The following is a 10898-nucleotide window of genomic DNA, read 5'->3' as shown; positions in this document are numbered from 1 at the left end:
TGAGGTAGGTGTTTTATGCTGTCTTTTCAGGTAAAGAAACTGAGGCTGAGAGACAAAGCATCTCTCGGAAGCTCACAGCCTGGCAATGGCCCAGCAGGGTTCTGAACAGACTGACGCCACAGTCCTTCTCAGCCCTATAATGAAGCCATCTCTCAACCGTATTCGAGTTAAAATTCATTTTTCTTTCCTCTCCCACACCTGCCCTTCTGCTTAGAATCTTATTTTGCTGGAAGGATGACACCATTTACTTTGTTGGCAAAAACTGCCTCTTTGAGGTGGGGGAGAGAAGTTGTAGGGGGCAGTGGTGGAGTTTCCACTCTCCCCCCCTGCACCCCCTCAGGAGGCCCAGCCCCTTCTCTCCACCCACTGCCCTTGTCCTCCTGCAGCCCCTCCAGATCTCTTAATGGGGTTATTGCTGCAGCGTCCCTACTGGAGCTGGCACCTAGTAGGGCATCAGTAAATAACTGTTAAAGACCTAGCTGACTCTAGCCTTGCTCCCAGACCTACCCCTTGCTCTGAGGCTCCGCTGATACTGCTAAAACCTGAGTATGTTAATTTCATTCTTCTAAATGTCCTCAATGGCCCCTTCTATTTTTCCAGCACAAAATGTTAAGGAGATTCAGGCAAAAGAGAAGTCCTGTGTGAAAGAGCTTTTGGGCTCCTTGGAGGATAGGAAACTGCCAAGGTTTAAGCTTCTGAATCTGTGGCCTGAGGTTTAGGCAGGATCCATACTCCAAGAGACGCTGGGTTTTAAAATCCAGTGGTCAGTGTGTCCAGGTCTAGGTTATCTCCGGCTGCCTTCCAGGGCTCCACTAGCTGTCCCCACCACCCCAGGAGGGGTCAGTAGCGAGCAAAAGGTATTGCCATAGGATGGGGCTGGTGACCTTGCTCCTGAGCTTTCTGACCAGTTCCCCGGGCAGATGTCCGAAGAAAACACTCGGGCCACACAATTGGTCTTTCATTAGCATCTTTTCTGGCAGTCTCAGGGGGAACCGAGGACTGATGCGACTGGAAACTAGATTCTTTCCCCCTACTCTCCCATTTGGCTCCTCCTCCTTCTCCCCCAGCTCCTAGGGCGAGGAGACTCGGGGCCAAAAGACTAGGGATCAGAACTTTGTTTCGTTTCCAGGGGTGCGCCCCTCCCCCACGCCCTGCGGGAGAGTTAGGTTAATTGCTCCTTGGGCATTCCGCCCCGCCCCCAAGATGACTCACGTCTTTTCCAGCTTGACTCCGGCGGCGGCAGCGGTGGGGGGACCCAAAGAGGAACCCCATTTGGCCCTGCTGGACGCACCCCTTAAGTGGCACGTGCCCTGACTATTCCTGGCATGAGGCGTGGCTGGCCCGAGTGTGTGGCCTGAACTGGCCTCAGGGCCTCTCTGAGCCTTCTTTGGATGTCTCCCAATCCACACACCACGTGAAAAAGATCAGTCAGTATTCTTCAGGGGCCCTAAGCTGTCAAAGTGGTGGTGGGAGGGGTGAGTAAGAATACCAAACAAAGGAAGAGCCCGAACGAGTAACTTACTTGACATTTACCTCAGGGCAGTGACTGAGGTGGTAAGGCATGAATGTCAACCTGTGGGTTGCCACTTACTTGTCATAAGTCCTTGAGCTAGTTTGAGATTTAGGAACATCAGCGTTTTAGTTTTCTGGAGTTTGAGAACTCCAGAGCTGGAGAAACTTCAGAGAGTACTATGGTTGTGGGCCCTCATTTCAACCACCAGACCTGGAGGGTTAGGCGACTCGAAGGGAGGGGTGCCGTTCCTGGTAAGAATGAGTCACACCTGGAACCCAAGTCTCCAACTCCCCTTACATCTTTTGACAAGTGAGCGTCTGCTCCCAGTCTTCCCTCCCGGGTGAGGGTTAGCGGGGAGGTAGAGGGCGTGGTGTGCACCCAAAGGACCTGGGTTAGGAGGCATTGGTCAAATAAATGGGGTTTCCCTTGGGTTAAGAACTTATGTAGAGACAATTTAGAAACAATTTAGTGTTTCAGTGGAAAACTGAATTATATACATGTATTCAAGGGTTCAGAATAAGCCTCCCCAAAAGATGCCAGTTTGGCATGTGGAGTTATTTTGAACTGAAGGTGCTTAAGACCCAGCAGATTCAAGAAAAACTTACTTCTCCCTTAACTACCTGAAAGAATTGAGAGAGATGGCCTGGCCCAGAAAGAGGGCTCTCTCCAGAAGTAACTGTAAAGAAAGGGCATGGATTCGTTGTGGTAGGCAAGGGGGTGGGGGTGTGGGGGAGGTAGGACGCAGAGAGGCTCAGAGCCTAGAGATCGAAGTGCTCTCTGCGTCCCAGTATCTCTGCATGATATGGCAATGATATGGCAAAGTTCGTTCACCAAACGTTTGCTCTTCCTGCCTTCCTATAAATTGTCTTCTCCACTTTGAAGTCCTAGACCCTACCTGACTCTCCTTAGCTTAGGGTAACATATAAACCTCAATTGCTTGACTTCCTGTAGATCTCATATTCTTACAGAGCCACACATGTATGTAATTAAATTTGTTTTTCTTCCGTTAATCTGTTGGATGTTGATTTAATTATTAGACCAAAAGAGCCTAGAAGGGTAGAGAAAAAATTTCCTTCCCCACAGTATCATCTGTAGCCTTCTAGTGTTATGAGAGTCAAGCCCTGTTCATTATCTTTTTGCAACTTTACAAATTATAGGTAACTGATAGGTATATAAATTCTGTTCTATCTGGTATGGATTTGACTTCTTTTCATCCCCACTGCTTTGGCAGGAAATAAACCCAAACACTGTGTCTTCTTCATTTGTAAGTCATCTCAGCATCCTTATACTCCATGTACATTTGTCCTATTCTGACTTTTCCTTTGGACCAGTTATAACATCTACCTGCCTGGTTCTGTCATATCATGTGAGAAAATTAAATTCTTTAACACATGTTCATTTTTTACATTTTCATAAAAGTTGTGATTTTACCTAATAACATCGTACCTTATCCGTTAGGCCCAGCCATTCCCTGTGGGGCGTGGTCATCAGCTGCAGGATGAGTCTGTTCCTGTGTCCACACAAACCCAAGCAGAGCTACTTTTCTCTGAGTTTGCCTGGAGGGACCATGTGTCCAGGATGGCAGAGGGCTGGCTCGGGAAGGCTGACCCGGATCCCGCACCCCACTCACTGACCGATGCTCCTCTTTTGCCACTATATTAAAAAACTGTGTCAGGAAAGAAGTCCTGTCGGCTTCTAAGAGCAGGAGGCTGGCTTGGAAGAGGGGCCGAGGGCCAGCCCCTGGAAGCAAGGCTTACATAGGGCAAGGAAATAGCTGCCTAGGAGCCAGGTAACATTTTCTAGATTTGAATTCTTTCTCCGCCCCGCCCCATGGACAGTTAGTTGAAGATAACAGGAGGACTTGCTTACTCCACTAAAAAGAGAGAGAAAAAGGCAGAAATGGGAGGAAGTGAGGGACAAACAGGGAAACAGAAGAAATGAGAAAGCAAGACAAAAGGGTAGGGTGCAGGGATCAAACCAGAGTATTCTTTTAAAAAATACATTTTATTGGTTATGCTACTATAGTTGTCCCAGTTTTTCCCCTTTGCTGCCCTCTGCCTGGACCTCCATTCCATCCAGCAATCCCCCTCTTAGTTCATGTCCATGGATTGTTCATATAAGTTCTTTGGCTTCATATTACCTGTACTCTTCTTAACCTCCCCCTGTCTATTTTGTAGACGAAATGCTTCTAAATCCCTGCACATTCTCCCCTATTCTCCTCTGTCCCTCTCCCAGTTAATAACCCTCCAAGTAATCTCCATTTCTGTGATTCTGTTCCTGTTCTGATTGTTTGCTTGGATTGTTTTTTTAAATTCAGTTGTTGATAGTTGTGAATTTGTTGCATTTTCAATGTTCATGGTTTTGATCCTCTTTTTTTTTTTTTTTCTTCTTCAATAAGTCCCTTTAACACTTCATGTAAGGGCTTGGTGATGATGAACTCCTTTAACTTTACCTTGTCTGGGCAGCACTTTATTTGCCCTTTGATTCTAAATGATAGCTTTGCTGGATAGAGTAATCTATGTTGTAGGTCCTTGCTTTTCATCACTTTGAATACTTCTTGCCAGTCCCTTCTTGCCTACAAAATTTCTTTTGAAAAATCAGCTGACTGTCTTATGGGAACTCCTTTGCAGGTAACTCTCTGCTTATTCTTCATGCTTTTTAAAAAAAGATATTTGTTTATTTTTAGAGATGGGAAGGGAGGGAGAAAGAGAGAGAGAGAAACATCAGTGTGTGGTTGCCTCTCATGTGGCCCCCACTGGGGACCTGGCCCACAACCCAGGTATGGGCCTTGCCTGGGAATTGAACTGGTGACCCTTTGGTTCACAGCCCATGCTCAATCCACTGAGCTATGCCAGTCAGGGATCCTTACTGCTTTTAAGAATCTCTCTTTATCTTTAACCTTTGGCATTTTAATAATGATCTGTCTTGGTGTGGTTTTTTTGGGGTCCAATTTGACTGGGACTCTGCTTCCCGGACTTGTGTATCTATTTCCTTCACCAAATTAGGGAAGTTTTCTTTCATTATTTTTTCTAGTAAATTTTCAATTTTTTGCTCTTTCTCTTCTCCTTCTGGCATCCCTATGATTCGGATGTTGCTGTTTTGGAGATGTTCAAAGTTTTCTTATTCTATATTTTTTTAATTCTTTTTTCTTCTTGCTGTTCTGATTGAATGCTTTTTCTCCCTTACATTCTAAATCATTGATTCGATACTCAGTTTCATCCCCTCCATTATTGGTTCCCTGTAGATTTTTCTTTTTTTTAATTTTAATTTTTAAAATTATTTATTTATTTATCTTTAGAGGGAGGGGAAGGGAAAGAGAGAGGGAGAGAAATATCGATGTATGGTTGCCTCTCGCACGTCCCTTGCTGGGAACTGACCTGCAACCTAGGCATGTGCCCTGACTGGGAATCGAACCACGATCCTCTGGTTCACAGGCCTGCGCTCAATCCACTGAGCTACACCAGCCAGGGCTGATTTTTCTTTATTTCACTTAATGTAACCTTCATTTCTGCCTGGGTTTTTCTAATGTTGTTGCTGTACTCAATAAATTCTTTGAATATCCTGATAACCAGTGTTTTGAACTGAGCATCTGATAGATTGGTTATTTCTGTCTCATTTAATTCTTTTTCTGGTGTTTAGTTCTCTTCTTTCAGTTGGGCCATATTTCTTTGTCTCCTCAATTTGGCAGCCTCCCTGTGTTTGTTTCTGTGTAGTAGGTAGAGCTACTTCGACTCCCTGTCTTAGTAGTGTGGCCTGTTCTAGAAGAGTGTACCTATAAATTCTGTGGGGCAGAGCCTTAGATGATGTCAAAGGTAGGGCAACCCATTTCACTGCTTTGTGGCTCTGTGTGGGGGGAGGGCTTGAAGAGGGGACAATGTCACTGCCTGGCTTCTGGGGTTTTCCTGGGAGGAAGCTGTCTCCAAGTACTGTCCCTCTTTCTAGTCTCCTGACTTCCACACTATATGCCACTTGAGTCTTTCCAGCTGTTGCTCTGGTGCTGAATACTGGAGGGGGTGGTTCAGCGTAAGTCCTACGTCCATTTGGGCCCTTTGAGACAAGTCTCTTGATAATCCACAGTTTCTTCTGCTGCCCCAACCCCTACTGGTTTTTACAGCCTGAAGTTACGGGGATTTACTTCCTGTTGCTGGAACCCTGGGCTGCTGGGTGATCTGGTCTGGGGCTGGGATCACTTGCTCCTAATGTATCCTTCCTGAATTTTATCCACCACATGTGAATGTAGGACCACCCATTCCACCAATGCTCCTTGCCACTCCCATGGCTTTGTACCTCTCCACCTCTCTCCACCTCTCCATCCCTCCTACCCGTCTTGATGAATGTGGCTTCCTTAAATCCTTGGTTGTCAGACTTCCATACAGCTTGATTTTCTGATGGTTCTGGGTGTTGTCTTGTAGTCTAGATGTAATTTTTTCTGTAGTTGTGCTAGGAGGCGAAGCATGTTTACCTATGCCTCCATCTTGATTGGAAGTCCAAACTAGAGTATTCTTCACACCATGATCTCCTGGGCCACATAGAATGATATAAGGACACAGAATTAAATAAATAACACACTGATGAGGCTATTTCCTTATTGCTTCTGATTACGTGAAGGACAAAACCTCAGTTTGGTGCTGATCTGTCTTCAAGACTTCTCTTAGCATTTCCTACCTCCTATTTTAACCAAGAGTGGGAAGATCTCTGGCTCAGAGCCTTCAGTTACCAAGAGTATCCAGTTAGAATTTAATACCGTAGCTTGTCTTCATTGTATTTATTTTACTGTTTTATAATTTCTTTTCTTTTCTTTTCTTTTAGCAAGGACTACTGGTTTTCTATTGATATAAAGTTTTGTTTTAAAACTAATTTTATTTAGGTTTTTAAAAGAGAGTTAAGAGATAAAAAATATCGGTCAATGTAAAAAAAGTTAAGAAAATATTAAGATATGCAAAAATCACCAGTGTGGCACAAAATGACTCTAACTGAAGACTGAAGTAGAGAAGAAAAGGGAAGAAAATGAAGAACAGAGAAAGAAAGCAATTAGAATGAGAGAAGTGAAACTATGCCAGGGGGTTAAGGGGCACTGGCAGGACCACACTGAGGCTGTGAAATGAACAAGGTAAGGGCCAAGGGCAATGACAGGGTGTCTGGCATTTATATTTCGGGTCTGAGGTAAAGATGAGAAAATTTAAGAATGGTATTGGTGATGTCTCAAATGTACCCTGACTGCTTAGGAGACTTTGGGAAGTTATTCTGGAAAACTGGAAGTAGTTTAGGGTGGCTCTGACCTTCAGTAAAGGGAACAGGGGGTCTCCGCTGTGGGCTGCCCTGCAGATGAACCCTATGCTGTCTCTTTCTGCCACGCAAGTCACTCGAGTAGACATCTCTTCTTTTTTCCTCTCTGCATTGGTATTCATTAGATATTTTTAAATGTCTAATTGCAAGAGCTTGTTCTAAGAATCTTGAATTTTTGAGCTGAGGCACCAAATTAGTGTCCGGTAACAGAGAGCCTGTCTGCTTGCTTCACTACTTAATTTTTAGATATGCTGGTTGGTGTGAGGCTTCTGGTGCCAAAGGATCTTCCATTCTTTAAGCCTTCTAGCCAACCTCAAAATAAAATACAGCCATAAATACTCATTCTAATGACTTCCCAGGCCATAGTCACCAAGCTTTTATACTGTATTTACTCAGGACTCTGGAGCCAAAATCATCATTTTGCTCATTCTTCTCCAGGGTCTTTGGAATCACCTGTGTCATCTGCCTCATTTGTGCCTGCTTCCTTGCAGGTCATGGGTCTAGATGGCAGGTTGAAGCTGTGGACCCTGACTTCCTGCAGTTGTAAGCTTCTGGCTCACTGGCTTACCATGAGGTGATGTTCTTGCCAGAGGAACTGGGGGCTGAGGCCTTAGCCTTTTGGCTGTTACTAAGGGAGGCCCTTGCCACTGGGATTCAGATGTCTAGGCAGAGCTGATGAGTTGCTGGGTGGTGGCTTACAGGGTGGATTTTCAAAGTTGATTTGTAGAGGGAGAAGGGAGAGCTGTTCTTAGAAGGATATAGGGGAACAGATGGGAGTTGACAGATTATATAACAGTCCTCTCTCCTACCCCATGAATTGTCCTACAAACCCTGTAGTTCACTTAGTTCCCAGAGGCTAATCCCGCTTCCAAAGGCTGGGCACAGACCAGTCACTAGCCATCCCCTACAAGTGAGACAGGTGAGTAAGCCAGGACAAGTGGAATAGGCACACGGGGATAGTTAAATGGCCAAAAAGTTTACAGCCATCTAGTAAATCGCAAAATTCTAAGTTCCCTAACCAAGGACACTTAAGAGTAAATGGTTTACATTTCTCCTCCCCAGCCAGAGGGTGCATAGCCTAAATCACCCTACTTAGGGAGACATATAACAGAAATCCAGTTGGTGCCATTTGTGCCAACCACACCCAGGGACAGACCAAGTCACAGGAGTAAATCTCATTTTGGTGCCTCAGCATAAAGCTGATGACTATTCTATTGAGATCTTCCCCTAAGACCTCTCTAAAATTCCCAACTTTAGAAAACGTAAGAACCCTCAAGACGAAGACCCACCGAGGACTCTCTCTAGAGCATGCCCACTTCTTTCTTCCCTCTCAAGCATGCATCTCTACTTTTCTCTCCTACGTTCTAAGGGACCCCAGGAGACTTGCAGTAAGGGGAGCAATGGCTGACTTCTCAGTGAGCTAATAGCAGCTCCACCACGGCTCACTTCTTTCTTCTAATGTTTCTAGGGGACCAAAGCCGCCTGGGCTCTCTCTGTTGCTTCTTCTTTTGCTTCACCGTCCCCAGCTTTAATAAATGTACTCTCAAAATCACCTGGCCTCCTGCTGTGAGATCTTTCCTGCATGAAGTCAAGAACCCACACACTACTTACTGGCCAGCCTGAGTGAGACCTACTCTGGCCTGGTTCCTTTCCAGTGACACAAGGATGTGCTGTGCAGCCCCTACTGAGACTGGAGAGCTTTAGCATTACTGGTGCCTGAGCCTTATCCCATACCATTTAAATCTAGACTTTTTGTGGTGTAAGTTGGCAAGTGATATCTTTACACTGAGGTGTAATTTAGATATAACAAAGCTCACACACTTAAGTGTACAGCTTAATGAATTTTTATACCTGGCTAACGACCACCAAGATCAATATTTAAGATGAGGAAAGCTTCCAGTCCCTCCGAAGGCTTCTTTCTCATGTACGGACATGGCAGCCTCCAGGCCCGTCCAGTTAGGAGCAGGTGCGGCCAGCACCTCTCTTTTGAACTTTTCTAGTTTTCCCAGCTGCTGATGCAGGACAGGAAAAACTCCTTCCTTTCCCTCTAGTCATTGTAGGTTCATCGCATGGGGCTCTGTAAGTTAGACGGACAAAGACAGAATAACAAGAGAAAACGGGTTTATTAACATGCATACTGGTAGACATGGAGCACTCATAGATGATAAAAGAACAATAACGTTTTAGGAAAGTGACAAGACAGAGGAAAAGGGCTTTGAACTTCTAGGGGCAAATGGTTGAATAGGCAAATATTTGAGAAAAGTTGTGGTTGATAAAGGGCCAGATTAGCAGGGTTTGTTGTCTAGATTCCTCTGGAGTGATAAGGGTCCAGAGTGGTCTCCGGTGACTAACTTCTGTTCTTGATAGAGAGGAGGGGGACACTCAGCAAATTTGTACCCTCCTTTTTCAGGTGAACAGGGGGATGGCAGAGAGCTTTTCTTGTATCTGCTTCTTCTTAGTTGCCTTGAGTTCAAAACAATCCTTACGTCGAAGTGTATTTTTGGGGGTGCCGTGTTCTGTCATCCTCAGGAAACCCATGTTGAGCATTCTGGGTCCACCTCTTGGGCACTTTTTCTTAGCTTGAGGGAAGGGAAGTGCCCAGGACAACTCTATTCCTAGTATCTTCATTAATAACATTCGGAACAAATTGCTTGATGGTGAGTGGCTGGTGGGTTCAGAGAGCAGAACTGTGGTGCGTTTTTGTTTGTGATAAAAAGAAAACCACTGGCCCAAAATGGTGTTGCTCAGGCTAAAAGCCTATGACGCCAAGCCTGGATTTAATACCGTCATCTTAATCAACCAGTCTGGAATTTTCTGATGAACCCAGTGAGGTAACGTGTTCCATGGATGGACCTTCTCCATCCCTCTCACCCCATGGAAAGAGAGGCAATCTAGAATAGAAACCCTCCCCTTTTCCTCCCCCCTCCAAAAAAGAGTAAAGGTCTTCACCCCAATAATCCTTTCTTTTCTTTTGCTAATCGCTCTCTTTCCCACCCTCCTTCCTATAAAACCTCCCATGTTTCACCCCTCAGAGCGCCCTTCTAGTTGCCAGATGGGATGCTACTCCATTAAAAAATCACTTAATAAAGCAAAGTAGATCTTCAAATTTAGTTGGTTGACTTTCAATTTTTTTTTAATGTTTATTTGTTGTTTGCTATTAGGGGTTTGGCCCTTCCTTGCCTCAGTTTTTTTGTTTTTTTTTTAATCTTGCTTAGCAGGTCCAGCACCTTTCTATAAAAAGGGTGTTCTCCTCACCTACTCTTTCATCTTGCAGGCCTCGGGTGTGCCTACCATAAGAAAAGTCTCATATTGCCTCTCTGATATTCTTTTGGGCTGTGTGGTAAAATTGGCATAACAAACGATTTACCATGTTAACCCTTTTTAAGCACACAGTTTAATGGCATGAAGTACATGCACACGGTTCTGTGGCCATCACCACTATCCACCTCCTGGAACCATTTCAGGGTCCCAAACCGCAACTTTGTATCCGTCAAATGATTACTCTCCTTTGCCCCATCCCCCCAGCCCCTGACAACTACCATCTACATTCTGTCTCTATAAATAATCTGCCTACTCTAGGCCTTTCATATAAGTTGAGTGATACAATATTTGTTCTTTTTATGACTGGCTTATTTCACTAAGCATAATGTTCTCAACATTCATCCATTTTGTAGTATGTGTTAGAATTGTATTCCTTTTCAAGGCCGAATAATATTCCATTAAATGAATTATATCACATTTTGTTCATCAATTCATCTGGGACATTGGTTATTTCTACCTTTTGGTCATTATGAACAATGTGCTGTAAACATTGGGGTAAAAACAGCTGGTGGAGTGTTGCAGCATCCACAACAAGCTTCGAGGGAGCACCTATCTTTGTGCAAGTCAGACTTCTATGCCCCGAGGGATTCAGAAAGAGGTAAAGTGACAAGAAATTTATGATCTGGCAGAGAACAGGCATATAAGGCAAGGAATCAACCTCCCAAATAAGGTGAAGGAAAAGAAAGACTTTCCTTCTATCTTCCTGGGTCCAACAGCTGGTCTGTGAGGTAACTGACTATGGGCAGGTTAACAGAAGAAAAGTTATATAAATTTATTA

Source organism: Artibeus jamaicensis, unplaced genomic scaffold (assembly GCF_021234435.1).
Source record: "Artibeus jamaicensis isolate MK-2021 breed Jamaican fruit bat unplaced genomic scaffold, CSHL_Jam_final contig_3175, whole genome shotgun sequence".
In the NCBI taxonomy this organism is placed as follows: domain Eukaryota; kingdom Metazoa; phylum Chordata; class Mammalia; order Chiroptera; family Phyllostomidae; genus Artibeus; species Artibeus jamaicensis.
This window is presented reverse-complemented; position numbering follows the sequence as displayed.